The 17,653-nt window shown below is 31.0% G+C and overlaps 1 protein-coding gene and 1 long non-coding RNA gene across 3 annotated transcripts in view; one reads left to right on the top strand and one right to left on the bottom strand.

The window, feature by feature from the left end:
- The window catches only part of LOC145260590 (dehydrogenase/reductase SDR family member 7-like), a 131,475-nt gene extending 116,430 nt beyond the window's left edge, over nt 1-15,045 (bottom strand). For both annotated transcript variants that reach the window (XM_080118866.1, XM_080118865.1), the window contains exon 1: nt 14,912-15,045. The gene's annotated coding sequence lies outside the window, so the exon portion shown is untranslated. The remainder of the gene's footprint in view (nt 1-14,911) is intronic.
- Nucleotides 8,050-12,405, top strand: LOC145260226 (uncharacterized). Its single transcript, XR_013864253.1, has 2 exons — nt 8,050-8,468; nt 12,272-12,405. It is a non-coding gene; the product is annotated as an uncharacterized LOC145260226 (long non-coding RNA).
- Nucleotides 15,046-17,653: the final 2,608 nt, after the last annotated feature.

The following is a 17,653-nucleotide window of genomic DNA, read 5'->3' as shown; positions in this document are numbered from 1 at the left end:
ACGAGCAATGTCTCTCCTTTAAGAAAAGGAACTGTAGGACAAAAAGAGATCCTTTCCCACTAGATTTTAAAGTCTGTGCTGTAGCTCCTCAGATTTAACAGAAGCATTTCATATTTTGATGTATCTGACTTTTATAGGCAGAGTTATTCACCTTATTATAAGTTATCTCCCTTTATCAAAACTCTTCATTGACGTTAATTCACCCGCATTTTCATTATGGATACAGTTCGTTTCAAAACAGCTCATAAAAGCATCAAGTGAACAACATTTTCTGTTATTTCTTTCAGCCTTGTAATCTATTACTCCACACCATCTGACTTATGTAAGTCTTGTTAGGATTTTGGGAAGGATAATTAATTAGTCGAATCGACATAAAAAGTTGATTTTTGATCTTAATTCAATTAAATCTGTTTGAATGAGCGAATGCTGCGGAATTACACAACACTAATGATTGGACAGTACTTCTCTTTTCGTGCTTTGTATTTGTTAATGAAATATAATTCTTACAAGAAATGAATGTGTTAAGAAATTTGGATTCTTTTGACTAGTGTTCTCCTACTTAAGTGTTATTTGCACATTTCCATGTAGTCTTCGGCCTTCTTAGATATATATTGTCAAACTCGGGAATCTTTCTCTCGAACTCTGGAATCTGCACGAAATTTTGAATGGAACCTATTATTTAATCCATTGGGAGTAGCATGCTCTCGTTCTTTCAGCCATGATTAAGTAGAGGTCTCCTAAGCAAATGGATTTTGATTGTCATCCGCACTGAGGATTGAACTTTCAATCATCTGAAGAGTGTAACAACAACTGAATTTTACCAAATAATCCATTACGCAGCAAATCATTGCAGACAATTCTAGTATGAATTTTAGGAGCCTTAAACCTATTTTGTTTCTAGATGTATAATCTCACGACTTATTATTATATCACTGCTTATTGCTATATATATATATATATATATATATATATATATATATATATACATAAATATATATATACATATATATATATACATATAATTAATAGTTTCCATATTATATTAAGTTCTATACTAGTTGATCGTCGCCCTACAAATGCACTGTTTCTTGGAGTCTTGTCTTACTCCCCACTGTTCTTTGTCAATCATTTTTATTTCATATCATAAGGATTCCATTTGAAATTCAACAGAAAAATTTTTGAGTTCGACAAGATACAAATAAAGAAGTGCATGGACCGGAAGGTTGAGAAAATTACACTCAAGATGAGAACAATAGTCCGATTATTCTAAATAATACGAACTATTCTAAACAATTCAGAAACGTATAGACCCGAATTAATATGAAAATGGAAAAGTATTGAAAAATTCTAGCAAAAAACAGATAAGAATGACTAACCATTTAACATTCCTATGCAGATGTCGTGATCTTAAGCTAGTGTATATATAGTGAGTTATAAAATATATATGGCGATTAAGCTACACTGAATATTCCGCGTTTCATCGACTCTAGGACTCTTCAGGCTTATGCGCGAATTTTGTGGCTGTCTGTCGTTTTTATATACGCACCTTCTATTGAGATTTTAGTTAGCCAATCAGCTTTTTAGTATCCACCGCGCCCTTCCTATCAGCCAATGAACATGCACTTACCGGACAAAGGCCTATTTGACCTCTGGTTGACCTGTTCCTTTGTGTGTGCTCTGTTTAGCCTGGATATCTAGTTTCTTGACCTGTTTTAAATCTAATTAGGGTTTTTTATGTTAGTTTATATATATATATATATATATATATATATATATATGTGTGTGTGTGTGATAGTTTATGCATATTCATGTTTATTTTATTTATTTATTTATTTATTTGTTTATTTTCTATTGTTTTTGTTAGTTTGAAAATTATTTTGTATCGCTATCCTAGGGTAAATTTTATCCTGTGAACACAGTTGTTCGCTATTTCTCTTCTACAGTTTAATAGATGTTGGGGTTCTTTAAAGTAGAGGATAGCAAATTTTTCATGAAGGCATAATCTACATGGGTCGTCTAGGTCTCTACATATTGTATCCTGTCTTATTATTTTTCATTCGACTACCGGCGAATGTCTGCTTTTCTTGCGTTCCCGGTATTTATTTGCTAGCATTGTTTTCATACGGTGTTTTTTTATTGTTGAATGCACTATTGTGGTCATAATGTCGAGTTTTGAAATCTAAGGAAGTCATACCTATGTAATATTTCTTGTTATTCGGGTTTTCTTTCGCAAATATTGTGGCCTGGTAAACTACGCTTTTGTTTAGACATTTATTTTGAAGTGGGCAAAGTGTGCGGTGTCTATAGTTGCATTTATCTTGTTCTTTATTAGTATTTTTATTTTTATTTCTTGTATGGTTGTTGTTGTCCGGGTTTATTATTATTATTATTATTATTATTATTATTATTATTATTATTATTATTATTATTATTATTATTTCTGCTAGTGTTAGTTTTATTTTTGTCATGGTGTCTACTTTTTTATTGTTTATTTTGTTGTTGTTGTTTTTGTTTACATTGTTTTTATTTAATATTTTGTTATTATGTGCTTTAATTATCATCTCTAAATTTTCGCAGCAGCTGTAGGATAACTGTAAGGTACTTTTTATTGAAAATTTTGTGTAAGGGGTTGGTTGCGGGAAATGTGTGCGTATATAATTATCACTAGAAATATTTTTCAATACCTACAGACACTTTCAGGAATCATCAGTGCAGGGAGCTACGATTATAGATTGAATCTCTCTCTCTCTTGCTCTCTCTCTCTCTCTCTATATATATATATATGTATATATATATATGTATATATATATGTATATATATATAATTATATATATACTAATAAATAGTAATATATAATTTATATATATATATATATATATGTATATATATATGTATATATATGTATATATATAATCATATATATACTAATAAATAGTAATATATAAGGACAAGTAGTAAGATTATACATCTAGAGAAAAATAGGTTTAAGGCTAGAATTATCCACATTGGATGAATTACTTGGTAAACTTCAGTTGTAAAATTACATTTTTCTAGGAGTTGAAGGTTCACTCCTCAGTGCAGGACACTCAAAATACAATTGCGAATTACCACGACCCTCTGTAATAAAGAGGGCCGAGCAACTAAAGTCATGTAATCTGGTGACGTCATTGAATTTGGTACATTGACTTTAGTCACATGTCCCAAGAAACAACTGGAAGTAGATAACGTCTAATGACAAAACCGTTTTTGTGGATTTAGCAGAGAACTCAACAAACGAAAAAGAAAAGGTCAATAATTCAAATATATAACAAATTAATGTTACCAAAAGCAAGATAAGTTACTCTTCTACCTACCTGGATAAATTTTGTGCGTTTTAACGGAATTTAAAGCGTTTAATTCGGCTCAAAAAAGAACTTGTGCCGAGCTGCTAAAGTAAACGGGCAATCTTCGGAGCGTCAAAAATGGTTCATAATTCGAAAAATAGATAAATAAAATAAACAAAATGCTAATAGAAATCTAGACAATAAATGTCAAGAAGTGTCACAGCGACAATTATTAAGTGGATTTCTGTCAGTATTTTTTTTTTTTTTTTCGAATTTCAAACCATTTTTGACGCTCCGAATATAGCGTGTTTTCGTCAGTCTTTATATTTGGTTACGTACAATTCAAAGTAACATTTGTTATATATTTGACTTTTTAAACAATTTATTTTCGCATGTATGTGTATTGTAAAATAAACCCGATTTTCGTAATATTTTAATATTTAATGCTTGAAATATTTCTAGTAACTTTGTTTGTATTAACATTATTTGTTTGAATTTAATTTGTTTCTAGTTTTGTTAACTTATCGTCTGCTTTTTTTGTTTCACATAAACTGTTTTATCGTTCGTTTTCGTTTTAAAATTATTTATGTTGATTTTTATTAAAAATTTCGTTAGTTTTGAGTTTTTAAAAAATATTGTTCTTTGTTTTGATTTAAAAATATTATTGTTTGTTCAGATTAAAAAATATTGTTGTTCGTTTTGAATTTTAAAAAAATATTGCTGTTCGTTTTGATTTTTTAAAAAATATTGCTTTTCGTTTTCATTTTTGAAAAGCATTGGTTAATGTTGTTTGTTTTTATTAAAAAATATTTATCGTTTAACTTTAAGTTGATTGCTTAATTCATTGCCTAAATTCATGTTTTTGCAAAATTACGTAATTTTTTTTATTAAGTTCAATTTTACTATGAATCGAATCGTGTTCCTTCCTGAAGAAGGCCCCAGGAATAGTTGGCCGAAACGTGGTAAAACAACAACAACTATGAAAATGAGGATAACAGTCCACTAATAAATAAATATCGAAGAAAGGAAGCTACAAGCGCCATATGAAATCGGTTGATGCTTGAAACCCGGGTGCCGAGTGCTGTTGCATATTAAATAGATGAAACTTTATGTTCTACACGTTTTCATATTCTTTTCTTGTAAAATTTTTTATTTCACTAATAATTTACAAGTACTACAATAAGGAGTTATTTTTCAATAACTATATCGTCGTCGTCGTCGTCGTCGTCGTCGTCGTCGTCGGCGGCGGCGGCGGCCAATCTTTCCGAGAATTTCAGTTTCCTCTTCCCTCAGTGTTCGGATCGCAGATGGCTTCTCAGACCAATCTGAGCTTGGAATTTGCGTCGCGAGAGAAGGCAAACAATGCTTGGCTGGTGGCGGGATTGTTCAGCACACAAATTTTTCTTGCCTGCCTCTTGATCTCCATCAGTCTTCTTCTTTCTGCTTCGTCACCGATCCTGAGCTGAAAAAAGTGAACGTGTCTGTCTGTCTGTCTGTCTGTGTGTCTGTCTGTCTGTGTACATTTCCCTACGCAATAACTCTGTCAATTTTTAGTCTATAGACTCGAAATTTGAAATACCGGGTACTGAGATTTGGGAAAATCGATGTGACGGGTGTCAGCCAGAAATTTGGCTGTTAAGGGGTCAAATTTCAACGATTTGACCTTTAAGAACTCTACCAAACTCCTCCGACAATTTTGGGTCTAGACACTTGAAATTTTAGATATAGGTTCCTTGAACCTGGATCTAACTTAATAAAGTGATTTGAGCCCGAAACTATAAATTTGAAGGGGTCATAATAGGGGTCAAAGTTTTAAAAAATTAACCATTTTTTTGTTTTTTTGCTTTTTTTGCACAGCATACACCTCCAAACACCCGAGCAACGCCGGGCACCCCTGCTAGTATATATATATTTTTGTTGTTTTAGCGATATGTTTTGAAGGAATTCGATTTATTTACGAAAGTGCATTTTTACCTAAATTCGAGTTGGGAATAACTTTCCCTTTAACCAATTTGGTACCCTCACATGGGGAGCGGTATATATATTATTTTTAAAATATAATTATCCACTGAAATTTGTTTCGTCGTGTACGACTCACCAGAGTGGCTGAATCTAGCGAGGCTGAATATATATATATATATATATATATATATATATATATATATATATATAATTTTAGTCATTCAATAAATAAAAAATTTATGACGTGAAATGGTTAAATTTCAAATCAAAAGATTTTTATTATTCTATGTAAGACAAAGAATATATTTGAAATATTATAACTCTATATCTTATAGGATTTCGATGTCTACCATCTTTTTAGAGGAGAAAATACTGCCAATAATATTTAGTAAGACCTATAATCACAGGTTTCCATACCAGTTGATTGTTAGATAAGTATTTTATTCTGAAGTATATATATATATATATATATATATATATATATATATATATATATATATATATATATATATATATATATATATATATATATATATATATATATATATATATATATATATCACTTTTGAAGAACGCCGAACGTAGTGTCAGAATTAATTGTTGAGGGTTTAGGGTTTTTTTCTATAGTTTAAGCATAACCCATTAAAAAGAATATATATATATATATATATATATATATATATATATATATATATATATATATATAAATGTATTAAAATGTATAAAAAAAAAGAATACGAAAAGTATAAAAGCTTATAACTTTTCTTTATTCGTTTTATATTGGTGGCGTGAAGAATACAAAATAATATGAAAAAAAAAAAACTTTTTTTACAAGAACATATTTTCGACCGACCCTTCAGTCTTCATCAGTGAAGCTTTCTCTCAAAACAGCATAGTGGGCGTCTGACTAAAGCAGGCAATTAATCGATTTGATTGAAAAATGGGCGATTTCACCGATTTTAATAACAATAAAAATATTGAAAATGTGGAACATTTGTTGATTCTCATTCAATCCTGGGCAACGTCGGGTGTTCCTGCTAATATATATATATATATATATATATATATATATATATATATATATATATATATATATATATTACTAATAGAGACTAAGTTTGTCTGAAGCCGAAAATATACTATTATTTTCTATTACTGTACAATTTTATAATTTCTAATACTCAATTCAAAGAGTTTAGTGTAGTATATGTTATGTGTTCATGAAAATATTACCACAGGCGTTACATCCTCCTTTGAGGGAGGAGTATTGTAGTATATGTTTATTCGTAATAATGCAATTCTCTCAGGAATTATCTTTGTGAATACTTTTTGGAGTCGGAATAGTATAGTATTTGTTCTGCGGTTATGAGAACATCATGTTGAATGAGAAATTAGATATCCTAAACTTTAAAGAACCCTAAAATTCATTAAACTGCGGGAGTGAAAAAGCAAACCTACACAAAATAAACATTATGTTAGGACAACAGAAAAAAATGATGAACTACTAATAATAATAACAATAACAAAAATAATAACCATAATTAAAATAATAATTAATGAGTAAACAAACACATAAACTAATACCCTAGTATTGCATGACATGTAAATAAACATCCAAATTAAAACTAGGTCATTTCTCATCACAAAGAAATGAAAAAGTCCTCGCTAAAACAACAAAAATAAAGAAGTTCACGCAATCATTGGTTACAATAAACTAAGCATCTGATTGACTGACTAGCAAACCCAGTACCACTGGGATATATAAAAACACGAAGCAACATCAATTCGATGAAATAGCATCACGAATCCTCACGCGGATGAAACGCAGAAATTATACGTAGCTTAATTGCCATACATAAAAATGTTGTGTAAATACATAAATTATATATATATATATATATATATATATATATATATATATATATAGAGAGAGAGAGAGAGAGAGAGAGAGAGAATATTACTTCGCAGATTCGATCAGATATATTTATGGGGATATCTTTCTTCGGATAACATTTTTTTAGTATTATTAAATATTTAGAATTTATGTTCTTGCTCTTTGACGCATCTTTTTTCATCTTTAGTTCATATATCTATGTGTGACTATTTTTAATATTTGTCGGTGACTCATTGCGTGATAGTAAGACACTTGTGGACAAAAAAAAGAAAAGAAAATATAGGCATTAGCCTACATTTAAAAAAATAATGATTATTAAAAATTATGATAGTAAACTGATTTTCTGTTGATTATTGGAATCAAACTCAACAGTAAACACACACACATACATGCATATATATATATATATATATATATATATATATATATATATATATATATATATATATATATATATATATATAAGTAAGACCTATAATCACAGGTTTCCATACCAGTTGATTGTTAGATAAGTATCTTATTCTGAAGTATATATATATATATATATATATATATATATATATATATATATATATATATATATATATATATATATATTGTGACGTAACCCATAAATTGGATTACGTATTTAACTAAAAATTGAAATATTTAATGCCAGGCCAACGAGAAATGTATCGTTTTTCTTGTTATTTTATTATGCTATCATAACATAGTTTCCAAGAGAGAGAGAGAGAGAGAGAGAGAGAGAGAGAGAGAGAGAGAGAGAGAGAGAGTATAGAAAAAAAGAGGGAGAGGCTAAACCTAAAAAGAGACAGAAAAAGACAGTGAGTATAGAAGATAAGGAGAGAGAGGTGGGGAAGGCATCTAGTACACAGACTAGCAGGTGGCTGGTGACCTCGCTCAAAAACTCATTTTATGACCTCTGCTGGTTGCTAAGCGACAAATAAAGAAAAGATAGGGCTAAGAAATGTACCGAGAAGAGAGAGAGAGAGAGAGGGGGGGGGAGAAAAGAAAAGAAAAGAGAAGAGGCCTTTTGGTACAGCAGTCACCAAGCGGACGTGCGAAACCCCCCACCTGGCAGCGACAGAAACGCGAAGGAGATAATGCCTGGGAGAAACTCCATATCGGCAACGAAATAAGGCGATGTCAACAGCAATAAACGGCGACCTGAAGTACATTGGTCGCGACAAGCGGCGAACTTTGGGAATATGTATTTTAATCCGCTTGAAAAGAAATGAAAGAAAACCGCGTGAAACAAAAAAAAAAAAAAGAGAAAAAAAATGAAATCGGTAAGTTGCCCTTACGAACAATCTCTCTCGTATATTAAGACATTGCGTTCATTTTGCCATTCAGTTTTGATTGATGTATTTTCTTATATTGATGTATTTCTCGTTAGCATCTTCGAATAGTATACAAAGATACCCCTCCCCATCTTTATAATTTATTTTTATTCTTACTTAATCTCATTATCCACTCTTTACCGTAGTTTAGTGTTTCATAATAAAATTTAATTTCGAAAATATTATCACTGGTGTTTTTGTTTCATTCCTTCTCGCGTTTTTTTTTTTTTTGCTTTACAATACACCGTCAGGAGAACGTGTAGGATTTGCTTGTGCTGAAAGCTTGCATTAAAAGCCCACGATTGTATATTTATATTTCTTCATTGAACCTAACGACACCATGGAATATCTTTTTTATTTTAATTTTGGCTTCTTTTAGGCTTTCCATACAAGCTTTTTAGTTTTTCGACCTATGTGCTAAATAGCAAAATTTCTGACTCTCTATTAACATTACTTTGCTAATAAACATTTCCTCATGATATGAGCCATTCATTGAAAATCCATGGATTAAGGTAATAATTTAAATTTTTGTATTCCTTGTTGAATAATAAATTTGTTGTAAACTTTAAAAATTTTACTGAATTTAGTTCCAAATTGTCACTTATATATATATATATATATATATATATATATATATATATATATATATATATATATATATATATATATATATATATATATATATATATAAGGCTCAATTTGATTAAAGAGCAATATACAGAATATGATTACAGAACAATATATAGAATAAATGACAAAAAATTATATTCCAAAATTTATGATGTTGACCTTCTTATAATTTATTCCTTTAAATTAGTCGATTTATTCAATTCTTGACAGTATCTGTTTCGTAGCGCAAAATCAATCATTTAATTATTATATCAATTAGTGAATCTATTATGCCCTTAACTCATCAGAAGAAATAACAACAATCAATCCGTCAAAAGGAATTGGAATGTGATTTGACATGGTGAAAATCCGAAAATTGGAAGAGAAGCTGCAGTTACCTTTATATTTTTCCATTACGCCATATTGAATTTTTATCAAACAAAGTCATTAACACGCGCGTTAATAAACTATTCGTACTAACAATTATAATTAATTTATGAGTCATCTACCAAAATGTTCTATTTAATATTTAGTAAATTTATTCATCCTAAGTTATGTATATATACTTATGAAAATAATATCAACAAATTATAAAATATTATATGTTTGTATATATGAAACTAAACTAAGCTACAAAAGAGAGAAAAAACAACTATATATATATATATATATATATATATATATATACTAGCATGGGTGCCCGGCGTTACCCGGGTGTTTGGAGGTATATGCTGAGCAAAAAAAAAAAAAAAAGTCAATTGTTTTAACTTTGACCCCTATTATAACCCCTTAAAATTTATTGTTTTCAGCTCAAATCAAGTTATTAAGTTAGATCCATGTCCAAGAAACCTTTATCTAAAATTTCAAGTGTTTAGACCCAAAATTGTCGGAGGAGTTTGGCAGAGTTCTTACAGGTCAAATCGTTGAATTTTTACCCCTTAACAGCCAAATTTCTGACCGAAAACCAATTACTTAGATTTTCCCAAATCTCAGTACACTGTATGTCAAATTTCGAGTCTGTAAACTGAAAATTGACAGAGTTATTGCGTAGGGAAATGTACACAGACACACGTTCACTTATATATATATATATATATATATATATATATATATATATATATATATATACTTGTTTATTGTTATATAAAATATGCTCACATCCCGCTGCTACAAATAGCCACTTGTTTCAATCAAACAACAGATATCATCAGGCAGCGACTTGACTATTCAAAAGTTCAATGAATAACCTATTATTATAAGTATTATCAGCTCTTTTTATTGAGCACTATCTAACAACCTCGTTGAATTCATTAGTCCATTACTTTTGAATATAAAAAAACCCCGAGTATATATATATATATATATATATATATATATATATATATATATATATATATATATATATATATATATATATATATATATATAATGCAGGTTTGATTGATTCAGAACCAAAAGCCTGTATTTATTTTTTATTCTTTTCCTTTTATTGGCAGACCAGCGGCCTAAAGTTCTACTCTCGTGTACACAGGAACTCGCCAACTGCATAGAGATGATGGATTAGATATATAATAATAATAATAATAATAATAATAATAATAATAATAATAATAATAGATTCTAACAAAATCAAGGGGAAGGGATTTTTCGAAAAATAATGCACATGGAAATGAAAAAAATATGGAGGGGGGAGCAAAACTACAGTTAGAAGTCTTCACCTCCACATCCTCGAAACATTATTTATCAGACACATAGACCTACGATCAATCAGATCCGGTATGAGGGTGGGGAAATATCTCTATTACCTCCCCTCCTCTCATCGTCACAGTGTTTTTTGTTTTACAGGTACATCCACGGACCGTGTTTCGGTGAACATACTGCACTTACACTCCGTCAACATTAATATGTCTGACGCACTCAACGAACAGCAAAATCCCATTACTTCATTGCAAAGGCCTCCCAGATGCCGGAAGATTTTCTATTCTTTCCTCGAACTGCTCACCTGTAGAATTCCTTCCCCGTTTCCCCGATTGTTAAACACGCAAAAAAAATTAAATTTCATGTGAACAAGTATCTTGCTTCTCAACTCCCCACCAACAATCTCTCCTATAAATATGGCGCTTATCACAGAAAAAATATTTTAAATACTCAATAAATAAATAAATAAAAGTTGGGAAATATTTATTAATTAATGCTTAATACATGTCAAAATTTCACAAAAATCTAAAGTTTCACAAAATGCTTGCACCTCTCTTTACCTCTTTCGTATAAAATTAAGCGTCGCCCAAATTACTCACCATTACATTAAAACAGCTGTGTTCTAAAAATCATAATGATCGGTCTATTAGTTTATTTGTGAATCTTGAACTTACAAATATATAAACATATATGCAACAAATTGACAAAATATATAAAGAAAAATAGAGGTGAAGCAGTTTATTTTACATTGACTTCTATTTCAGTGTCTCCATTTTGTTATGATCATAATCACTAACTTTAAATCCAGATCCGAATAAAATTTTAAAAATGTTATAGAAATTTCTTTGTTCAAAGTTTAATGGGGGAGTTCCTTATTCAAAATGTAATGGATATTTCCTGATCTAAAATTCAATGTGCATTTTGTTTTTGTTTTGTTTTTTTTCAAAATATGATGGTGAGGATTTCATACTCAAAATTTAACGAACATTTCCTTATTCAGAATTTAATGGAAATTTCCTTATCCAAAACGTAATGGGTATTCTCATAAAATTCAATGGGAATATTCCCCTTTAAAATATAATAAGATGTTCCATATTCCGAATTTAATGAAAATATCCGTATTCCAACCAACGGAGAATTCCTTATTCAAATTTAATGGGGTTTATTCAAATTTAATGAGTTTTATTCAATTTTTTCAAAAGATTTTTTACGTTTCTCGTATTATGTTAATTTACCAACGAACATACAAAGAAAGGCCAGGTAAAAACATAACGATTAAAGGTCAAAAAGATCGATGCGACGAATGAGCATTTTAATTAGAGATTTTTTTTTTAAACGATCGACCATGAGCGCGTAACATCATTAATCGCATTATATCATTTTGAAATCTAATAAAATGTTCAGCTGAGACTTTAGTTTTAATCTCCTTTTTTTTTTTTTTTCAGATGTTAAAATGTTGCATAAAACATACCGATTGATCAACCCATGTAAATATGATTCTATTTATCCCCTCGTCAGGAGGTTAGACACAAGGTCACAGCTGATGAGATTAAAAAAAAAAAAAAAAAAAAAAAAAAAACAGCGCACTAGAAGAAATATACACTGGCCTACAGAAATGCCTGAGCAGCCCTGTCAGCATGCCCGGTAGTGACGCCTCAAGCAATTAGCAATAAACTCAAAATGAGAAGGTAAAGCCTGTCACAGTTGACCCCCTAGGACTGAACAGATCATGACCTCTGTCCGACTGCAACAAGGTCACTGTCAGACTGATTTTCGATGGCGTATCCACAACTCATATAAACAACACTTAGTTGCTAGGCAATTGCTAAGAAATACGTACATAAAACAAATGAATACATTTGGAGGGAACTCTTACCCCACATCTCTATATTGATAAAATTGTTACCATTTCTCGTGTGTATATGTTTCTCACCTCTACGCAACTTGCTCATTATTATTTTCTATGAACTATTAATCGATTTTTGATTTTAATAAAAAAAGGTTTTATCATGAATTCAATGTAATTTTTAAAATATACAGAAAATTCTTTATGATTGAAAATTTCATATTCCAAAAATCACGTAAATTGATCAAGTATTTTTTTATGTAGAAAATCATTTTTGAAGATTTTTAGCGATTAATAATATATCGTAGCCATTATAGAGCTGATTTTTAAATCTCGGTAGTTCGAGTTGAGTTGTCTTCCTTTATTTATTAAATATGGCGGATCAAGACACATCGCTTCCTCATAAAATTGTCTTTTCTTAGTTAAAAAAAACAAACAAACAAACAAACTAATTGATCAACTTATGTGATTTTGGAATAGAGCCTTTTCGTTCCGTGACGCGTACATACATGATAAAAAATGTTTCTTTCTTTTTTTTTTAATTAGGTTGAATTCTGGATTTGCCCCCAAAAATGTAACAGCGTAAAATTAATAGATTTCTTTTTTTTTTAATTCTATTAAAAACGAATTTAACTATGAAATTAAATCCACCATAATGTATATCAGTTTCTTCGTAAAAAAAAAATCAGTTATTTTAAGCTGTTGCTTAATAAATGAAAAAAAAACATGAAATACTTCGTAACCCTTTGAAATTTGAAAGGAATTTCAAAGCGTTTTGTAAACATATATGTCTCTGTGTGTGTCTGGTCACGAATAGGCTCCTATATGGTTGACTATTATAGAAAACTGATTACATATAATGATAGAAGATGTATCGAGACACAGGAATGGGTATGTTTGATCTGGCATAATGATGATTCATTAAAATTGTAGGGTCTGCGTACGCGCTTGCTCCACAAAGTATGGAAATAAAAAATTAAAAAAAAAAAAAAAGAAACGTTTACAAGTGTTTTTGATATAGATGCACACAATAATACTTTGATAAGTATGTTTTAACTTAAATAGGGATGGTATAATAAAATTGTGGGGTTTGCGTTCGCGCCGAGCCTCCATAGAATGGAAATAGGCACAAACTTTAATAAAGACTTTTCATATCTATATCCGTAAGTATACTTTGATAATTATGTTTCAGTTTGAAGAAATATGGTATAATAAAATTATGGGGTGTTCATTCGCGCCTGACCTCCATAGAATGGAAATATGTCACAAAGTTTAACAAGGTTTTTTTTAATATAGATCCACAGAATATTGTGATAAGTGTTTCAGTGTGAACAGGTATGGTATAATAAATTATGGGGTCTATCTATTTTATTTTTACTTTCATCATATTTTGCTTTGATTTTGATACCCCCAAATTCGAAGCTATCTCTTTACAACACTTTCTTTTCATAACCTATCATACTTTAATAAATCAGAGTCGATTTTCTGTAGGCTGTTTTTGAGCCCAGTCAACGACGGGTACTTTTGCTAGTATATATATATAATTTTTCTTAAGAGGCTTTCCGACCAGCAACATATTTCTACACGGACAACGCCGACTGAATACTGCCAGTTTTTAAACCAATGTTTTCTAACCAAGGTTCCTTAAAAGCTTACTAAGGGTTCCTTCAAGAATTACTGCTAAATAAACAGATATTATTAATATGCCTTTGCCAAATATGCAAATGCATTTTCCAGGTTTTTATTTTATAGGGACCCCCTCCCTACAAAATAAAAACCTGGAAAAAAAAACTAATTTTTCTTATACATGTACGGAATTGTAAATAAACTAGAAAAGAAAAATATATCCACTTGTGTTTGAATTTGTTGTCAGAAAAATATGTTGATTTTCTTTTTTTCAGAATTATCAATAAATTTGAGATCATTTTTGTCATTTGATTTGATAAATTTGAGATCATTTTTGTCATTTGATTTGATAAATTTGAGATCATTTTTGTTATTTGATTTGATAAATTTGAGATCATTTTGTCATTTGAGATCAGAATTGCCAATAAATTTGACATCATTTATTTAAAAAATCCTTAAGTTATAAAAAGAAAAATATTGCTTACATTATGAAATAAATAAGATTGTAAAACAGTTTCTTGAGTAAAGGTTTTTCGTGACGTCACTAATATTGGAAAGTTCCATAAAGGTGAAATGTTGAGAAACTTTTTTTAAAAGAATTAAATCTACCTACCTTGAGAGGGGGGAAAAAGGTCTCCAGCAATAAATCAGACGATGTTAAAAAAAGGTGTTAGCGCGTCGAACGCAACTTGAACTGGGCGATCAATATTTTTACTCGCGTCCAGAGTCTCTTAATTCAAATCTCATCATTTTGCTCTTTCTTTTTTTCTATTCGTGATCCGCTGTGTACAAAACCTCAGACTGACATTCGTCGACGCCCCAAAAAAGAAAGGAAAAACAGGTTGGCAATCAGCAAACTGTCGACTTTGTTGCTAATCCGATGTTGCAATACAAACCAGTGCAATAATTTCGTTGTTTTTTTTTTTTTTTGTCTTTTTTTTTTTTTTTAAGTAAAGGTTGAATGTGCACGTTGTAAGCCAAACACCAATGGCAAACGCAGGGCTCTATTTTTGTTTCATTGCTTTTTCTTATCTTTAAAAGATACGATATTCACTCCCAGCGTTGTTCATGTGGCGATATATCGGCAGTCGGAATGTTTCTTTGGAAAAATAATTCTTGACTTAAAAGAAAAGTTGAAAATAACATTTAAAATATAATGTCAGGTAATTAAAAAAAAAAAATCTATCACCGCAGTGGCACAGTGCAGTTGCAGTGGTGTTCTTAAAAAACTACTTGTTGACACTACGCCTCCTTATGTTTCTGTTAAACGGCAAATGACTATAATGAATCGGAACGGATTCCTTTTTTCTTGAATTATTTTTAATCTTTAATACCAATAAAAATGATTATTTATATGTTTAAAACTTTTTTAAACACACTCTTGACTGCAATATTCTTTATTTAATTTTATTTCTGTTTTCTGAAACGAAGAAAATGTATTTTAAAAAATAATTTCGTTTCTTTGCATTCTAATATATTTCATTTATTTCACGAACCTAACGGATAATTGCATCTAGTGATCCCAGATAGGATTGAAGGAAAATTTCATTGATGTCTTTAGATTTTGTGAAAAAGTAACCTTTATCAAAACTTATTTGAATGTTGTAACTATTAATATATCGATTTCTATAACACACACACATACATTGACTTTTTATATATAGATCTTGATAAAAAATTGTAACGACACACGCGCGTTAACATGTAACCTTTATTATTTCACGGTGTTAATACATTTTAACAGGCCCAACACGTTGTAGATTCTGTCGCAAGGAAACAGAAGACAGGGGGAAAAAAATTCGACACACTTTCTATTTTTTTGACAAAATTTTTATATTTGGTATTTCTAAATATTTAAACAATTCATTTCTCCTTTTCCGGCCACGTGTGAGTGTTTGTCTCTGCTCTAACGCCACTCGCGCGTCTCGAAGACGTCTCGAATCCCACTACTTTGAATAGTTGTTTCCCGAACACAACATTTTCCGCTCTCTCGTGTCTTGAACACGTCTCGAATGCGTCCTTCTCTGAACACGTGTATCCTTTTTATACATTCTGTGACGTCACATTGTGCAGCCGCTTGGTTCTTTGCATATACTATACGCTGCTGCTGCTGCTCTTGCTAACAGCACTAGCAGATTTTTCTTTTTGGGAAAGGCGGTTTTTGTGTTGATTCATTATTTTGTTTGACGTCATATCAACTATTTTCGGGTGTTTAATGACAAATCCAGTCATGTATTTTTGTAGAACTCCACAAAAGAAATACCCCCAATAAATAACAAAATACGGGTTGCAGAAATGTTTTATTATTTCCTCAAGAGGATGGAATCCATATAGGCGGTGGCGTATTTGCATAAAATATCGTTTACCTCATAAAAATCCCTTCACATAAATTCACAAAGTTTTTGATGCGAATAAATTTCCGCCTTTTCCTTCCTCCAGCAATCTCGTTAAAGCCAGGGTGCAAGCCGTGTCCTCACCAACTTTTAACATTACAACATCCCTATATTTAAGAATTCAGGTGATAAGTTGTCTCCCACTCAGTACAGGCCAATAAGTCTCCTGTGTGTCATGAGTAAGTTGTTGAAATCCATATTAAATAGAGAAGTAGTCAACCACCTCAGCAGAAATAACCTTCTTAGTGACATGCAATATGGTTTCCGTTCTGCCAGATCTATAGCAGATGTGCTAATGGTTAGATCTCATAGGATTAGCGAAGCTCTTGACAAAGGTTACCTCTCTAGGGCAATTGCTCTTGACATATCGATAAAGTATGGTATAAGGGCCAAGTTCACAAGATTTCCAGCTACGGTATAACTGAAAATGTTTTCTCGATCATTAAATCATTTCTCTCTGATAGGCTCATAAGAGTAGTGGTTGATGATCAGAGGCCCTCAGTATTAATGCTGGAGTCCCTCAGGGGCCCATCCTGCGCCCAACTCTCTTCCTGATCTACATTAATGATCTTCCAAAACACATACTTAAATCATTCGTTGACATCTATGCTGATGATACGACCATTTATGGCAACACATCAAAGCCGTAAATGACAAAGTTCTCTCTGATTCTCTCTCCTCTGATCTCGAGCACGTGGTACAGTGGGGGAAGACGTGGCTGGTTACTTTTAATGCATCTAAAACCAAGCTCCTATCCTTAAATCATCAACGCTCTGATCTCCATCTGGCATCAATTGAAATGGATGGCTCTCGACTAGGGGAAGCTCCATGTTTTGATAAGCTTCTGAGTTTGACCTTTACTCCTGACCTGAAATGGAATAGTACATCAAGTTTATCGCCAAGGTCGCTGGGTAAATGGTGGGATCCTTCTACCGCTCCAGAAGATATCTCACTGCTGATGC

The sequence above is a fragment of the Euprymna scolopes genome, chromosome 36 (assembly GCF_053919585.1).
Source record: "Euprymna scolopes isolate OS-2025 chromosome 36, ASM5391958v1, whole genome shotgun sequence".
NCBI lineage: Eukaryota > Metazoa > Mollusca > Cephalopoda > Sepiida > Sepiolidae > Euprymna > Euprymna scolopes.
Note: the sequence above shows the minus strand (reverse complement) of the source record. Positions and strands in the feature narration are given on the sequence as shown.